Here is an 18,666-nt window from a genome sequence, read left to right as displayed (position 1 = left end):
CTCGGACTGACCCACACATACCATAAAGCTATGTTCTGTCCCACTCAAACCTCTTGACAGATTGCAGCAGCTCAGCTTGGAGGATCATATTAAAACCTCTGGGAGCAGCAAGGTTACAGTGGAAGGATGAGGTCATTTTCTGCATCTCTCATCTCAGGCTTAAATTATCTCTACGTTGACAGTATGCAAAAGCCCTTGACATTCAAACCTCCTTGCTGCGACCTTACCTACAGACCACATTGACCTGGAAGGCAAGCTGCACTTGGCATGCTCCTTCCACGGAAAAAAACCCTACTCATTCCTTGCCATTGCACGTGTAGAGGTTAATGCAGCTCTCATCTGATGTTGAAGCAGTGTGACTTGTCAGCAGTGCGTGACCAATACACGTGTCTGGGTGTAAACAGCATTGCTTGGGAATGGATAACGCCTTCCCCCAGGAATCGGCTGCACCGCTGACATCTGGCCCTCTTCAGCGTCATGCCCCAAATGAGGTCTGTGGAGATACTTGAACAGCGGAGGGAGAGCGATTATGCAGCCCGTTCCATGCTCCTTTTGCAGATATTTCCGCCGTGCAGGTGTGTGGGCTCCATCCGCAGCCTTCCCAGATGATCTGGGTGGGAGATGATAATGCGCCGCGGCACCTGGAGGCTGCCAGGGAGGAGCTGTGCCGGCAGGAATCCCCGTCTCCTGGCTCCCTCCTTGCTCCAGCCAGGCAGTAATTTGCTAATGGGCTTCATGAGCAGCAAAGGGCTGAGCTGGGCCAGTTGCTCTTTTAGAGGATGGGATGAGGCTGGCAAATTCCTTCTCGGCACTCTGTGGCTACTTGCTACTGTGGACCGGGAGTTTATCCGTTTCTTGTTTATCAGTTCCCCTGTAGCACTGGATTGTATCTGAACTTTACTATATGCCTCTTTAAACTTGTAGTAAGACTTCAAACACAGTGATTTAATTCAGTTGAATGAGATTAAACACTTCCTGGGATTACTCTTGGCTTCCCTGTGGTGGATGTCACCTTTTTACCTATCTGAGCTGCAGGACGACAAAAGCATTTTCCCTTCGATCCTGCTCTAGTGCATGCCATCAATTTTCTTTTCCTTGTCCCTCTGCGTGAATGTGCTGTAGAAGCAGACAACAATGTTTGCATATCTGAATTCTCCCATTTATTACTACACTTTAAAACAGGAGTAAGAGGGATTACTGGTTTATTATCTGTTTGTTTTTTTTTATTATGAATATGGCTCATGCCTTTTATTCCAGCTGCTCATTCTGAATGACTGATAAAATTATCTCATCAGAGATGTGACCATTGATTTTTATTCTTTTTTAATGACGCTATAGAGCATCACTATTTGTAGAAGAGAATTAGTGAGCACTTGAGTAAATGGTCATTATGATTAATTGGAGCCTTTCTACAATTATGAGGAAAGTAACATATTATCAGATTGAAAAGATCACTAAATATGACAACTCAGTTTGACAATGTATAAAAGAATAAAGTCACTGACTTTTTTTAAGATAAAATGCATTGGAAATCTTGACTGATATCCATAAACGAAAATAAAACAAAAGTGCTGTAATTGCCACAATTAAAATGCAAGGCTATGAATAGCTACTATCACATAGGAAGTACTTGTAACATTAGGCAATTGCAATTTTTCTATTCTTTGCCTTCTGATTATGAATGTCATACTTCCATAATTACTGTACTCATAATTTCTCAGTGTGGCACCAATCCAGCCTTGTGACAAGCTAATGTGGTCAGCTCATCAGGGCTCAGAGACATACCGCAGTTTCACGTGGATCCTTCCTTGTTACATCCCATGAAAATGCAGATTTTTGTGATTTGGTACCCTGTAGGTTGTGCTCAGGTGTCTGGTCCTGTGGGCTCTCATGAAGTCCACCAGCACCAGAGCCAGCCGCTTAGTTTCATGTTTCCTGCCAAAAACAGAAGCCACCAGAGGGATGTGGGGTCAGTCAGGGGGAATGGTCCAAGTTTTGGGGTCTCCCCAGATGGCATGCTGTCCCCGGCTCTCCACAGCCACCAGGAAATGGACGTTTCCACTCCTGCCATCGCTGGCGAACCTTGGGTAAACTTCTCTCCTGCACCCCTCTAGGAAGATGCATACTTTTTTTTCCCCCACGTCTTATTTGTCTCTGCTTTTAAATGTCAAGAAGCACAGAAACTTGCAGAAATTAGTTGAAACCAGTCATTTCATGAACAGGTTTTAACAGTGCTGAGTACCAAACTAACACGAACCCGTCATTGCCTTCAAGTGATATGAATTTTCTCATTTAAGTGAATTCTTGGGTTGGCCTGAAGCTGCAACTCTCAAAGCAGGTGAAGTGAGGCTCCTGTTTGCCTTTTTGAAGGGTCATGTCTTAATAGGTGGTCCTACTGAGAGCCCTGTTAGCACATGCTTGTCCAGCAGCAATGCCTAAGACCAAGCGGCATTTCCAAAGCCTTGCTGGAAGGCAGTGCGGTACCTTATCTGTCTGGAGAAGCCTCCCAGACACGAAGAGACCCACAGAAGTGTCTGTCTGTATTTCATGGAAACAAAAGCCACAGTGAATGCCAGAAACCTATTTACAGGAATGGATCTACACACCAAATCTTACCGGCTTTTTACATCCTTCATGAGATTAAAACTGGTAATCCCCAAATTAAAGCCAGCACCTCCTAGTGCTAGTTCTAGTGCCTGGTTTTAGCTTTTCACATATCCAAAAAGCTAGTGATTGTGCTGAAACACCAATAACTGACCAGGAATGATGGACTTGTGCCCAAGGTGCTTTGTTTCAGGGCGTGTTGCAAAAGCCTTCATGAAATAATAAAACATAGTGAACAGAAGTGGGAGAACATAAAGTGAGGAGCAAAAATAATCTAGCCAATATTCTTTGTAAATTGGTTACAGAGATGCTAGTGCACCATGCCATTTGGTAAAAACTGAATAACCCTTCCCCTTCCTGCCCTTACCCCGGCACACACTGCCCATCTCCTGCCAATGATGGGTTGCTCTCTGCAGCACGTCCTTCATTGTCCTCCCTTCTCTCAATCCATTTACAGACCCCAGAGAGCTGAAAATTATTTTTAGGGAGGTTTTGCTAGTACAGAAGCAGAATTCACACAGAGCCTTGCTCCATAATATTTTTCTATCTGTGGGCAGGCTGTGATAATCCTCGTACTGCAAGACACTCAGCTTTGGCTCCCCATAATTTGTGTGAAGTTAATGGAGGAGTGTTGTAGAACATATGTTTGGCTTAATATAGGTTCAAGCTTTTTTTAGTGTAATATCCTAAAACAAAATCCAGGACAGCTTCACAGTAAATAAGATTGATATGTTTTTCATTTTTGAGTAATATGAGGCTAATTGAGCAGTAGTGGTCGAAGCACATTGTATTTCCTGGTAATTAATAGCTGGATGTGATAGTTGACTGCATAAAACTATGCCTTGGGCCATTAACCCCAGGTCATTAATACTCTAGGAAATGTCGTGAAGGTCATTATTGCTGTTGTTATATAAGCTATTGTAATAGAAAAAAAGTTAGGATGAGCTTTTCAAAAGCCCATTTTCCTTGTTCTGGTCTCATCTCAGAGATCTGGGAGTAAAGGCTGTTCTCAATTACTCTGCATTTATATTGATTTTCAGGGGATTAGAGTTTGCGCACTTTCTTAAAAACAGAGACCAATTAATTGGAGCGTTTGAGAGGATGATGATCAACCTTTACCTGGCAAAAAAAGAGCTGGCCTTCCCAAAGGGCTGGCAGCGGGTTGTGTTCTTATTGGCAATCCCAGGAGGTTGGGCGACTGAGCAAACCCCCGACTGATCCCTCACGTTGGCTTGTTTTGCAGCAAGGCATGGTTAGGGGGCTGTGGGCAGATGGGGTGGTTGTTGCTACGTGCTGGGCAAGTGGTGTTTGTGTCCTGCTACCTCAGGCTCGGACTGAGTTTCCAAGGTTTTGATGATGGACCGAAATCATCCTTCCCATGAAAACCAGCCTTTGCTCTAGTTATCCAGCTACCTCCAGGGGGGGCTTCTAACTTCCAGATCAAGCAGGAGCTATAGGGATATTTCCTTTTGTGCTGTCCCTCAAGCTGCTCTGTAGGCCAGAGTCCCCAGAGCAGCAGGGTGATATTTCTACTGCAAGCTAGAATTAAAAAAGGACAGTTCTGAGAACTGTCAGAATTGCATTTCCTCCCCTGGCAGACTGGTGTGGTTAAGAATTCATTATTTCCTAGTTAAAGAAAGTACTAATGAAACCATGAAAAACTTCTTTTTAAAAAATACCTTCATTTAGCAAGATATTAATAATAGCATTTATTTACTGTATTACATGCAGTTTTATGCTGAATGCTGTTTTCTCTAGTCATGTGTTTAAAATAGGGTGAATATTTCACGTGGACTAAAGTCCTCAAATCATGTGGACTAAAGTCCTCAAATCAATATTCTGACTTTAATGAGATTGTGAGGAAGCACTTCAGCTCTAAATAGACAAAATTACAGATGGCAGAAGATGCAGTGATGACAAGAAAAATGATGGCGAAGTTTTGTAACTTGCTGAAGTTACTAGCAGTGTGGTTTTTCGCCACTTTGAAATTTTGCTTTGGAATCAGGAGTTAAATAATTCTATATGAAGAGATCTGTGCTGTGCTTTTGATCGGTAGGGAAGCTCATTTTGTCACTGTGCTTCTGCAGCGTATATCAAAGGCTTATTTGTTGAGAGTCCTCTACTGATGGATTGCTCCTCTTGAATTCTCTTCCTCCTCTGTATCTAATATCAGATGCAGGCTCTGCTGTCTACTGCCTTGCAAGAAGGAAAAAACTAAACATGCTGTTCACATTGGTTCCAACACAAATGTTTTTGTATTGTGGGAATATTCTGACCCATTTTTTCATCAAAGTTTTACTAATAGACTTCTTTGGTTAGGTTGTGCTTAGGTCATTTTAGGGAGTTTCTCATTTTTGGATGCATCATTTACATTTGAAGAGCTAAATAAAGAATCACTCATGTGAAATTTCCCCAGCAGCTTTGATTCACCAACAGGAATTAAACCTTAGCTGCAAAGTCCAGAGGCTCCTGGTGTCTTGGACATGTGTCCTGCTTGGCTTGTCTCTGTTTAGTGATTTACCTGAGATACAACTTCCAAATACAGATTTCAGTCATTAACTTTTTACATCTCTCCCAGGAAGATGCATCTGTGATCACATTGCAAATAAAATGTGTCTGTTGTGGCTAGTCCCAAACACATTTTGCATGATGAAACATAAACCTATGTCAGAGTTACTGGACATTTTAAAACTGTAGGGCCACACGGATAAATGAAAAACCCAGCAGTTTTGTACTTAATGGGAGTCAGGAGCAAGTCCTTGTATAATAAAGCAGGGGTGGCTTAAATGCTAAAGCCTATACAAACAGAATAGTATTGAATAGAATCTCTGAACAAGAGAGAAGTCAGCTTTAATTTTTAATAATCTTTAATTAAGCAAGCATTCACAACACTTCTGGTATTTGTGCATTAACACAACTGTCTCTGGGTAGCCGGAGTCATTCTGTCTTATGTAGGCTGGTGTCAATTGATTTCTCCGCAGTCAGTAGCTGTAGCTGAGACCCTTTAAGTTCCATAAAACTTCCCCCCTTGCAGAAAATCATTCTTGTCTGAGGGAGGAGGATTTGATCTTTCTTCTTTTAGGATCAAGCTGGGAGGAAAGTGTAAATCCATATTATTCTACTTATCTCCGTGACATTTCCAATTTCTACAGATGCAATCAAAAGAATTTGGCTCATTGATCTTCAAACTCTTTGACAATTTCACACTTTGAGCTAAGTGGTGTGACCAGCACAGTCGCCTTATTGCTTTTCAGCAATAAAAGTTTTTACCTAGATCAAGATAACACAGTTGCTGCATATGAGATATGAATCATGGAGATTATTATTTGTTTACTGGTAGGATACTTATTTTCAAACTGAAATGAACTCTTAGATGAGTCATTGCACACATACCCTGCCTTGATATTTTTAGGTGCTAAAGCCACTATTTCAATGAGGCTGGGGTGGGGAAAATTGTCCGTAATATTTCGGATGTACAATTAAAGTGCCATCTGCCTCTGTGATGCAGCAGATGCATAATTGATATTCACTGCTGATTTGCCACTTGATTTTCTGCAGACACTGAATGCTGGAATTGTTTATACGGTATGATCCTAAATACCCATGTGAGAACTTTCCTCCTCACATGTTCCCTACCAGAAGTATCACCCCCATCCCTGATACTCAAAATAATGGAGTCATTAAAAGGTAATTTATGCCTTTGCTAAGGCAAAACCTTACAGGAATACAGTGAGGAAGTATGAAACAAGTTTTCAAAAGGAGTGGCTTATTCCTGTAGAATCCTGGTTTAATATAGGAAAGCTTGTTGGGAAAATGGAAAATGCTGATCCCAAATCTGATTACCTTTGTGCACTGATTTAAATGTAGGATGTAGCTAGGATTAAAGGAAAAGAGGTGGATTTAATTTTTTCTCCTTTTTTTTCAGAGATGGGAACCTTCTTCAGGGGAAAAAATTTATGTAGAGTGAAACCCAAAGGTCAACCGCAACATCAAAGGAACAATTTTCTCTAGGGCAAAGACTATTTAAACAAAAAACGGAGATAGAAACCACAGCAGTAAATTCTGAACAGATGGGAAAACAGAGATGTACTACTTTTTTGTTTTGTTTTGTTTTTTGTTGGGCTTTTTTTTTGTTTTGTTCCTCCCAGTGTCATTACTTTCAGGAAATGCAATCACTAAAATCGTGGTCAATCAGCAGGTGTTAATTTTACCTCGTGACTGGCTTCTAAGATTCTCCTTCTGAGAATATTCTAGACCTAAATCTGCTCATGCAGAAATAAAAGCAAATATGATCAGTAACTTCAATGGCAGGGGTTAGTGGCTCTATGTTATATTACTGCCCCTCTTTTTGGCAGCAGTGGCTTTTTAGCATATTAGTTAAAGTCACTATGAGGCAGCAGTGATTGTCCAGGGCTTTGCATTTGGCTTTGAAGGAAAGAAAAATTGGCGATACAGAATCTGAACCTGGCTTTGCTGCAAGTGACATTTTGGGTCATCATTTCTTAAGCCAGCACCTGGCTCGCAGGAAAAGTCAGCTCTCTGGGCACTCAGAGAAACCAAGTTCCATTTTGTTGCAGCCTGTTCCCTTTCTACAAGCTGTTGCCTGAACATGGCATCCAGCACAATGGAAAAGGAACCCCTGGGTCTAACCAAGGCTGAACACTTGCTGTCATATTTCAGTGTAGCTAACGGTAATAGCCTAATCATACGTAAAGGGCATCATGGCTGATAGTTACAGCATGGAACTCAGGTGGCAGCATAAGCAAAGAACCAAGTGAGGGGCTAAGGATGCTGCAGAAGGAAAACACAGGAGATGCTGGGGAGTGTCTGGGAAAGGGGAGATGGGGTCAAACCGGAGGAACTGGGATGCAGTGCACTGCAGATCAGCCTGCTTCTGCTCAGGTTTTCTTTCAGATCTCTATTGCTGTCTGAAGAAACTCACCAAGTTAAAGACAAACAGAGGGACAATGCAGGAGAAACTGTAAATCTGACTATGTTAATGCTGTTAAACTTTGAAGCAGGGAGAGGAATTGCTTTTCTCTGCAAGACATTTAGTCACAGCCATGCTGGGTGCTCTGTGATAAATGCACACAGAAATCCAGCTACAGCACAACGTATGGTTAATTTGACCCATGTAACTTCTTGTTGAGGTCTAGTTGGGCTCTAACGTGGAGAGATGACAAGATCTGAAGAAATTTCACACTGTTGCTTATGTGTGCTTGTGGATTTTATTTTATTGCATTATATTTTATTCCATTTTATTTTTCTTATTTTCACTGTCTTTCTCTGATTCATGTAACAAGCTTTTGGCTATGCTTGTTGCAGAAAGATTCATCTTCAAGTTTGGTTTATGCTTACGGAGAAGGTGATGCGTGAAAGGGACAGTTGCAGTCTCACAGCACATGTAGTGCAGTGCTCGAGCTGAGCCTGGAGCGCGTTGGGAAGCACACAAGAAATTAGGAGACAGCTTGATAGAGAAGGATAGGCAGAGGGGACTGGACTGTGATTAAAGGGAGCTGGAAACTCACACAGATATGGGGGCAGCATAAAGCTGGGATCCCAGGTCTTGCGAGGAGCAGGCTGAGCATTTCCCTGTGACACACATCTGCTGACTCAGCACCATCGCTGTCTCGCTGCTACTCCCTTGGCTGAAACATGGCTTATTCTCTCAATTGCACTGTACTACAGATAAATAAATCAGCTATAGAGAAAATGGCCTTGAATGTTACTGACTGTCTGAAGTGTTAACACAAAGTGTCAACAAAATGAGTTTTCTATTGCTGTTTAATTCACATGCTTAAAAATGGAACTCCAATGACACACAAACTTTCATTCAAATAAAAAGGTGAAAAATAGTCTTCATTTGACACTTATCACCTTTGCAGTTCCTAAAAATGACTTGAATAGCACACCCAGGTCCTTCAGCAAAGACAATCCCAGGAATGGCTTTGCCTTTTCCCATGGGAGGAGCAGTCCCCACCGCCTCCCCCAGACACTTCCCTATGTGCAGTGCGTGGACCTTGTGTCCCCCCACAGTTTGCAGGGGTTTTGTTTGGTTAGCAGATCCTCTGGTGTTAACCAGCCAAGTGGCTTCTGCTAAAGTTGTATCCCAGTGCTTCCATGCCCCTTTGTCCAACACTGTCAACACAGCCTTTAACAGTCCATTACAACTCTCAATCTTTCCAGAGGCCTGTGGGTGACAGGGGATGTGTTACACCCGCTCAATGCCGTGTTTCTTTGACCAGGAGTTTATGAGGTTATTTCAGAAACGAGTCCCACTGCCCAATTCAATTGTTTCTGGGGTACCAGTTTTTGCCTTTCACAAAATTTTACTTTCAAGGCCTAAGATGGTGTTTCGGCAGTGACATGGTTTACAAGGGTATGTTTCTCGCCAACCTGTAGTTGCTTCCACCATGGTGAGTATGTAGCACTTGCCCTGGCATGTTCATGGCAGTGGTCCCACACAGTCATTTTGCCTTATAAAAAAGCCAGCCACCACCTTCTATTTCAGGGAGATTTTTTTCATGTGGCTTGCTTGATTGCAGCATGTTTCACATCTATGAGTGACCTGTGTGATGGCCTCCATGGTCAGGTCCACCCCTTGATCACGAGCCCATCTGTATGTTGCATCTCTCCCTGGATGTCCCAATGTTTCATGGGCCCACTGAGCTACAAACAGCTCACCCTTATGCTCCCAGTCCAGGTCCACCTGAGGTACTTCAATTTTGGCAGACTTGTCTACCTGTTCATTGTTTTGATCTTCAGTGGTGCAGCTTTTGGACACGTGAGCATCTACATTATGTACCTTTAGAGTCATGTTTTCTACCCAGGCAGCAATGTCCTGCCCCAATGCAGCAGCCCAGATGGGTTTACCCCTATGCTGCCAACTGGTCTTCTTCCACTGCTGTAGCCACCCCCACAGGGCATTAGCCACCACCCAGGAGTCAGAATAGAGATAAAGTACTGGCCACTTTTCTTGTTCAGCAGTCTCTAGAGCTAGTTAGATGGCTTTCACTTCTGCAAATTGACTTGATGCACATTCTCCTTCAGTAGCCTCAACAGCTTGTCATGTGGGATTCCACACAGCAGCTCTCCACTGGCGATGGTTTCTTACCACATGACAGGACCTATCAGTAAGCAAAGCATAACACCTTTCATCTTCTCATAACTCATTATATGGTGGTGCCTCTTGGGCATGGACCACCTCCTCAGGCAATGTTCCAGAATTCCTGCCTTCTGGCCAGTCTGTGATCTCTTCCAGGATTCCTGGGCAGCTGGGTTTCCCCAGCTGGGTTTTCTGTGTGGTCAATGTTACCCACTCACTCCATGTAGTGTTGGTTGTATGATGTGTAGAGGGGATGTTTCCTTTGAACATCCAGCGTAGCATGGGCAATCATGGTGCCAAGACGAGATATGATTCTGTGCCAACAGCTTCTGAAGGGGCTCAGACCCCCTCATGTGCTGCTAGTATCTCTTTTTCAGTTGGGGTGCAGTGGGCTTCTGATCCTCTACAGCCCTGGCTCCAAATCCCTAACGGTCCGTCTCGGGTTTCTCCCGATGTTTTTGCCAGAGGCTCCAGATGATCACACTCCCCAGCTGAAGTGTCAAGCACATTTTGCACAGCTGGTCCTGTCCGGACAGGTCTGAGAGCTACCACACAAGCTGTTTTCTGTTTGATATGCTTGAAGTTGTCTTGTTGCTCAAGGTCCCACTCAAAATAGGTCTTCTTTTGGGTTACCCAATAGAGAGGGCTCCCAAGCTGACTGTAACCTGGTATATGCATTCTCCAGAACCCCACAAGGACTAGGAAACCTTGTGTTTCCTTCTTGTTAGCTGGTAGAGACACAGTTGCTATTTTGTTGGCCAGAAGATAGGCTCATGGTGATGTCCATCCTGCCATTCTATTTCCAAGAACTGAATCTCCTGTGCAGGTCCCTTGACCTTGCTTTTTTTATGGGCAAACCAACTTTCAGAAGAATTTGGATTACTCTTCCTCACCTCTCAAACACTTCTGCCTTGTTGCCCCTAAGGACAACTTCAGCAAAAAGCTTTGCCTTCTGGATCCTTCCTTTCCTTGTGGTCCTGGCAGGAGAGGGCAGTGTGTTCTCAAATGCTTAAATATGGATCCCTCATGAGAGCTCATGTTTCTGCAGGCTTAGGAGGGCCAGTGATGGAGATTTCCCTCTTCAGGGGCAAAACCTCCATGGAAAACAAAGCAATGTGCTTGGGGGTGCTAGGATGGCTAATGGCACCTGCTAGCAATTCAGACAGCAGCTACCTCATAGCAGCTCTGGTGACACCTCATTCCTCTGAAGGCATCACCTGCAGGTGACAATGTACATTCGTCAGGAGCCTTTAAAGTTGTTCTGGCCCTCTGCATCACTGCTCCGTTTGTTTGTTAGCAAACTACAGCTTGTGATTTGCTTTGGATCTCCAAAAATATTTGAGCAATCCTAGGGGACTAGTCCCTCGTTCCTCCAGAAGATGGGCTGGAAGTTCCTCCCAGTGGGAAGAAACAAGTTTTCTCTCCTGCATGTCTCTTCCACTACAGCTTTATTAGATTAATTTCTGGTTCTGCCAGTCTAAATAAGGTAGCAGCTTCCCCTCAGAGAAGTGTTCAAAGCTTCACGTAAAGTGTCTTAATTTTTATCGTGTAGTGCTGTACGCGGCAACTATGAGCTGCAGCATTTACAAAACCATCACAGCATGAGAAACCACACTGAGGGCTTCCAGAGCACAGCATCGGGGGGGGGGGGGGGGGGGGGGGCGGGGAGGGTGTGTGTGTGTGTCTGCTGTGATTAGAAAAAGCATTATGCTATCACCAGAATCAAATTGTCTGAAGATGTCCTGGTAAGCAGCAAGTAAGCTGTACTGAGTACTAATTAGGGAGTACAAGAGAGGTAACATTACATCTTCAAATTGCTCTTTGGGTTATGCTGGGTTTTGTTAATATTCTCATCTAAAACCTAATGCAAATTGTCTCATGATATAGGCCACTACTGAAAAAAAAATAAATTTGGTTCTACACATAAATATTATGTTGCCCAGCTTAGGGGAATGTTTCCATCAGAAATTTCCCTTAGAAGTGTGAGGGGCTTTGCTGGGAAGCAGAAATTGATGGCTTTCTTGTCCTTGGAGCTCTTTGTCTTTCTAAAAATAATCTTTTCTAGCTGTGGGGAAAAAAGCCTTCACAGGACAGAAGTCAAGATAACTGCAGCTGAAAATTAAGCTTGCAGGGAATATGGGATGGCATCCTGTGGAGCGACCTGTGCTGTTGAAGGGATCAGGCCATGCTAGGTACCTGCATCCCAGCTGAGATGCAGTAGCTGGCTGTGGGGATGCTCCCCTCCTTCTCTTTGTACTTCTCCTTGACAGTCTGAGTGAATTGATTTTCCTTTGCTTCACAGCAGATAAAATTTAACTCCAGGGTGTCAGCTGGGGAACTGTAACCTCAGTGGCTTCCACTGTAACAGTTGAGGTGGTGTTATCATTCCCAATAGGGAATAATGCAATAGCACTACTCATGCAACCTTCTAAGAAAACAGAAATGTCATGTTTTGAAGGTCTGTCTGTTTTTTTTTTTAGCACACGATGGGGCACCCCTGGCAGTGGTAAGAGGATTGACTTCCTTTTCCCCTTAAAACCAGGAGTCAGCCTCCTGTTAGGAATTCACTGCCTTGTTCCTTCCCACATCCCAATGATCAGCTGGGATCATCTAAAACTTATTCGCTTGCTCACAGTCATACATCTATAGGCTACCTCCCTGCTATTGTGTTTGCATTAGCATGACACCCAGATTTTCATTGGAGGCAGAAGCTTATTTTAACAGCAGCTTTGCAAATGTGGTGAAAAAAATTAATATTTCCTTTTCATCCTTGAGTCCTAATCTTCTAGATCATTGTAAATTGGACATTTGTCTCCCTTGGCTGGCCAGGATGACTGCATCCTTTGTAAGTTTTTGTCTGGAGAAATTTATGGTAAGATTTAAATACAAAGTGAGTGGTCCCCTTTAAAGTTACATATGCTAAAGGAATGTGACTTATGAATCCTGTTAACAGTAGCGGCTGCTTGAGAATGTCAAGCACTTTGTCAAAGCAAGATTTTGCTGTAACACATCTTGCACTAAAAGGGTTGCTATAAATTTTGTACTGTGCCAAACATTTGTATGTACCTCCAGTATGTGGGCTGTGTTTGATGCTTATAGAAGTCGAGTGTGTTTTGCTTTTGTTGCTGACTACTGGAGGAACATGTGCATATGTTTGTGTAGCTGAACAGAATTAAAACTCATCTGGACTGGAGTGTTAACAACAGAGAATGCTGCTGCCTGCAGTAAAACCAGGAGATAATATTAAACTGCAAATAAACCATCCACCTTCTGTTGGGAAGACCAGTTTTATTTTCATAATTTCCAGTGGCCAACACAAGTAGCATCTTCTGGATAGAGCAGATTCAGTGGAGAGTAGAAATTTACTTTAAAATCGCCTCTATGAAATATTCATATAAAAAATTGCTTCATGCAGTGAATATTTGAACAATTAAGAGTCTGTTCACTGTCGCTTTCTGGCCTTGGGCTAAGCTAGGGGGCTGGCTTGAGGATGGTGGTGTTTGTAGCCTGCCAGCTGACTGGTACCTATGGGATCATACTGGAACAGACGGGAAGACCAGCAAGCCTAGAGGACTGTCGTGGGTTAGCCCCAGCCAGCAGCTCAGCCCCACACAGCTACTCGCTTGCTCCCTACCCCCAGTGGGACGGGGGAGAGAATCGGAAGGGTAAAAGTAAGAAAAACTCATGGGTTGAGATACAGTTTAATAACAAAAATAAAATAAAATAAATAAATATACTAAATTGTAATGAAAAGGAAAATAACAAGAGAGAAATAAAACCCAAGAAAAATAAGTGATGCAAATAAAAAAAAATTGCTCACCACCAATTGACTGATGCCCAGCCTGTTACTGAGCAGCAACCCCCAGCCACTTTTCCCCCCAGTTTATATACTGGGCATGATGTCATATGATATGGAATATCCCTTTGGCCAGTTTGGGTCAGCTGTCCTGGCTGTGTCCCCTCCCAGCCTCTTGTGCCCCTCCAGCCTTATCTCTATCAGGGCTTCAGAAGCTGACAAGTCCTTGAGTTAGTGTAAGTAAACACTGCTCAGCAACAACAAAAAACATCAGTGTGTTATCATTGTTCTCATCCTAAATCCAAAACACAGCACCGCACCAGCCAGTTCGAAGAAAATTCACTCTATCCCAGCTGAAAGCAAGACAAGACAAAGTAGCAGCTGATAAGTCCCCTGCATCCAGGCACCAAGGAGTTTCTTGCATTTCGGTGTAGCTTACACACAGGACTGCACAAGTCCAAGCTCCACCAGGAAGCCTGGCTCTTCTCTGCTGCCCTGCTCGATGGTGGCAAGGGATGGTTATGGGGACCAAAGAGCCACCAGTGCCTGAGCAATGGCCAGGAAAGATGTCTTTGTGAGCCCGAAGGGATCTGAATAGCAGGGTGAAGTGTGGTCATGGGTCCAAATATTGCAGCAAATATATTCAGACCTTCTTGCATGAGGATGGGTTGTCACAGCTTCCCAAGTCTCTCTTGAGAAGGGGACATGGTACTGCCATGGCTGGGGGCAGGCATGTCTTCAGATCACGTATTGACCACATTGTCATGTTTTTAAGCAACACTGGCAATTTTAAATGAAAATAAAACACCAACAAAACAAAACTAACCCACCCACCCCCCCCAAACAAACAAACAAACAAACAAATGGTTTGGGGATTCTTTGGGGGAAGCCTGTCCCCTAAAACCCACCCACTTTTCTTCCTGAAATGAAATTAATGGAAAAATAGTATTTTCAACTTTGCATGCTTCACCAGCAAAATTCTGCCTGTGCAAATTCCTGGTGCTCTTGAGCTCTTTTGTGGGTTTACTCTCTTTGAAAAAATATCTTTGTCTTAATATCATACTTATTGTTTGACCCCTGAAGGGATTAGGGCTTCTGTAAGGGGTGGGAGCAGCAGAGTGATCTCGGGCTCAGCCTGTCCCTTGGCACCTTTCTGAGTTGGGACATGAGTGTGCGCTGAAGTGGTCTGCTAGCAGGTTGGGTTTGTATGTTGTCTCAAACTACCTCTCTAATGATGAGGCCATTTCACAGTGAATCAGTGAGGTGGCTGCTCTTGTGGCTAGATCTGAAAGAGGTTTTAAAACTAAGTCCCCAACATGGCTTTAAAAAAATACGAGGGGAAGCAGGGGGCTGCGATTTTGCCTTCTTACTCGCTTTTCTTAGGAGGGCTAAAGGGTTGTGTTTCTTTTGGGTTGCCCGTTTAAATCCTGCTGAATCAGGACAGAAAATTACTGAACGCATGAGAGGAGTGCAGCAATCATTTGGGGTCAGTGAACTATAGATTGCAATATTCGGCAGAGTTATTGCACTGGCCTGTGAGCCACAGCCGAGTCCCTGCTCTGCCCGCCGGCAGCCGTGGGAGAGGAGGGGAAGGCTGCTCTGCATTTCGCGCACTTGGCCTTTTCCATTGTGCCCCCTGAGTTATCAGCCCTTCCTACCTGCTGAAGCCTTTCACACAGCATTATTGATTATTTTTAATTAAAGGGATCAGAGTTATATTCCCCGGTTGTCAGTTTGGTTTGTGTTACTCTGTTGATTATCGTGACTCACTGAGATGATGAAAATAGCCATCATGGTCATGAAGTTTAGAGGCAGAAAACCTGACTAGCCAAGGTAACTAGTTTTGTTTGACTTGGCGTTCGATTTTTTTTGCCTCCCTGGCTCTGCCTGTATTGTAAGAGGAGTTTCACTGTTGCTTCCCTGAGGCAATCTACCAATAATTCAATGGCAGCTGCCTGTTCTTATTCCTTGGTTTCTAAGCCACTGGATACTAGACTTGAATTTTGAGGACTTGTTTTCAAGCACTGGCATACATACATTTTCTGTATGCCTGTGGGCAGTCTCCTTTACCTCTCGGTCTCTTCTGGTTTTGTAAATGGGCTCATTGCCCTTTTTGCAGGACCATTTTATGCGTCTCCAGTGTGTGAGGTATTTTTGCAGTCCACTAATCCAATGATGAGAGAGAGGAGAAACATAACAGGTAGCTGACCTATGCACAAAGATGAACATACACCGAAAAAGGGGGATCTTGCTGGAGTGGATTCAAACTCTGCCTCCTCACCAAGGGAGACTGGTGTGAGCAGAGGTTCATGCCACAATGGGCAAGCCCTAGGCTGCTGTTGGCCATGCTAGATATGACTCCTAGCTCCCTAAAACCATTTAGTTAGCTGAAATAGACAATCTCACCATTGCTACCATGACTCAAGATATAACAGCAATGAGAACTTTCAAAGTAAACTTTATGACCAAACTCTGCCAGCCTGCTTACTGATGACATGCAAATTACAGAAGTTCAAACATTCACATTCAATGCTTATAGCTGTGTCTTTGATTGCTAATGATGTTGATTCACAAAGAAAAAGCTTTCTAAAATAGACTATTTCATGTACCACACCAAAAGCAAATGAAAGGATCTTGCATATAGCATTTTTTTGGGTCATGTTAAGCCCTGTCTAAACACCTCAGGACTCATAAATTAGGGGGAAATAAAATGTGAATTACCAACTAATGAGCTAGTCTTTAATTTTTAAACAGAATTGTAACTTGAACAACAAACATGCACATTTAGCTGTGAACTTCTGCCCTTAATTTTACTATGCAGTTGTCAGAGTTCTTTATTATTTATTCATGTTACAAGATCAGCACAAGCATTTTACACCTCCTAAAATGCTCATACTAGCAGCAGGTTGTCCACCTATAAACTTCTGATGTGAACTACCTTTGCTGCCCATCCTCGCAATCAGAGACTGTTTGAAGGTGAAAGACAAGATGCCAAGCCCCTAACATGGAAAAAGGCCCTTATAACCTGATACAAGAAAAAATGAAAGTGATTTCTGTTGAACTGCATTTTCAGACAGGCTTTCCTCAAATATTCCAGCAGCCATTTTCTGTTTTTCTGCTGAGTGTGAAGATGCCGAGGACTGGTGAAAGATAAGTAAGAATTCCTTTTTGTTCTGGGCTTAAATAGCAGCCTAATACTTTAGAAAAATCTGATCATCAGTGCCCTCGTTGGTCTACAAGAGTGAATGAAATTGCTTGGCTGGTTCAGAGTCTGGGCTATGAACATCACTTGACCCTGAGTAAGGAAATTGTGCACAGGGTTGAATTCAGCTGGTCTGATCATCTGCTCTCCAGTGAAAGCCAAAGAAGGAAAATGGGTACGTCTGGGACACTGACCTGTTTTGGAGAAATTAGATGTTTGAAACTGGACAGACTGTGACTTTGAAGTATCCATTTTCCTTTTATTTACCATAAATGGAATATAAGGGACTGGGTTAAAGCTAAAGGAGGGGAATCTGTCCTTGGTGAACTCTGGGTGCAGTCCCTGACATCTTCTTACATACTTTTGTAGAGGTGTGATGCCATAGAAGAAGCAAACTGCATCACTTGGAGCATCTCTCAGTTCTAAACACTTATTCCTGGAGTACAAGGCTCAACATCAGTATAGCAATGCAGTTTGACCTTATGAGTAGTTTAGGCAGTAGACTTTTTAACAATAATTCCATACTTACTGGTCATAAAGACATTATCTGTCTAAAATACGCTTTCAGGCTTCAGCGTATCTCTGGTTTACAAGCAACCTGGCTAGCCTGATGCATGGGTATATGTATAAAAAGATGATGGCTCAATGAATAATTAAAAAAAGAAGAAACATCACTGAGATAAATGTGCATTTTAAAAAGCAGAGAGAAATATCTGATCTTGAAGCCCAATAAGAAGACTGATGAGCAGATCTTGATGAGTCAGCTAGGTCCTATTTGCCAAACTATTTGAAGTTTATATTATCAGGCAAACAGAGGAAAGGTTTATCCCCACATATTCTTCTTTGGAGTCTCTACAAACAATATGCTACAGCTGAAATAAAATTATGACAGTTGGGACTATAAGTACTGATGCTATTATTTGAGAAATGCAACTACATCAGTTTTCTGCTGTGTACCATATAGAATTTTGTTTGGAAATTTAAAGCCATTTTGCTCTTCATAATGTTGCCTTTGTCTTTTATAACACTTTCAATCTCTTCATAATACTATATTTTGCTGTGAAGAGGCTAAAACCCAGCAACAATTAATATTAATAAATGTAAACTGGACCAGGAAACTTGCTGTGGCAGACAGCCAAGTTATAAAATATTGTTTGCTTTGACTCTTAGACAATGCTGCTGAGAAAGGTACTATATAAACTGTTTTTCCAGATAAAATTAAATAGTTATCTGGGTGTCTGCAGATAGAAAATACTATCAGGATTGACTTGGTTCTTGGGGGTTTTTATTTTTAAATCTACCTTGACAAATATGAACTAGAGAAATAACACCAGAAATGTAAACAAGGAATGCAGAACAGCATTTCTTCAGTGGTTTTAAGCAAGACCCTCATACATAACTCCCAAAGGAGGTGATATTCACAGGCAACCTTAGCTAGTGACAGTCAGCAAGATGCTCCATTGTTCCATAGGAAAGTTGCTGCTGTTGTGGCAAATTGCAGCTTTTCTGTAACAGAGTAAAAGGTTTACCCCATTTGGGAGCAATTGGCTTGACATGCTAAGATGCTTAGGACTTCACACTGTGTTCCTTCTCACATTGCCTTGGCAGAAGGACCTCATTCAGATTTGTAAGTCAACATGCCAGTGGCCCTTGATGTGCACAAGTGAGGGTAGCTGCCAGCCTACTAAAGATGCACTTGAGGTGCAGGAACTATAATGTATGGATTGATTTGAACACTTTGTTTTTGTAGGCAAAAAAATTCTTTGGCAACTTGGACACTTCTCTGATTTGCACTAAATTTAATGTTGTTTAAAGACAGTGTAAACAGCTGGGGAAAAATAAATGACTGCATGTTAAACTAACCTCAAAAAAACCCTGCATCTGCAGAATATTAAAATCTGAAGAAAATTGAAAAAACGCTTGTCAGAGATCATTTAAAGTCACCGAGGATGGGATCCA

General features: G+C 42.8%; 1 protein-coding gene and 1 long non-coding RNA gene across 3 annotated transcripts in view; one reads left to right on the top strand and one right to left on the bottom strand.

The window, feature by feature from the left end:
• Positions 1-18,666, top strand: part of FRMD4A (FERM domain containing 4A) — a 386,977-nt gene that overhangs the window by 5,504 nt on the left and 362,807 nt on the right. The gene's annotated exons all lie outside the window — the stretch shown is intronic.
• LOC121088450 overlaps positions 4,968-18,666 on the bottom strand; it is a 28,589-nt gene continuing 14,890 nt past the window's right edge. Inside the window, exon 3 of the long non-coding RNA XR_005827955.1 lies at positions 4,968-5,693. This is a non-coding gene — a long non-coding RNA (uncharacterized LOC121088450). The remainder of the gene's footprint in view (positions 5,694-18,666) is intronic.

This window comes from Falco naumanni, chromosome 5 (genome assembly GCF_017639655.2).
Source record: "Falco naumanni isolate bFalNau1 chromosome 5, bFalNau1.pat, whole genome shotgun sequence".
NCBI classification, from domain to species: domain Eukaryota; kingdom Metazoa; phylum Chordata; class Aves; order Falconiformes; family Falconidae; genus Falco; species Falco naumanni.
Note: the sequence above shows the minus strand (reverse complement) of the source record. Positions and strands in the feature narration are given on the sequence as shown.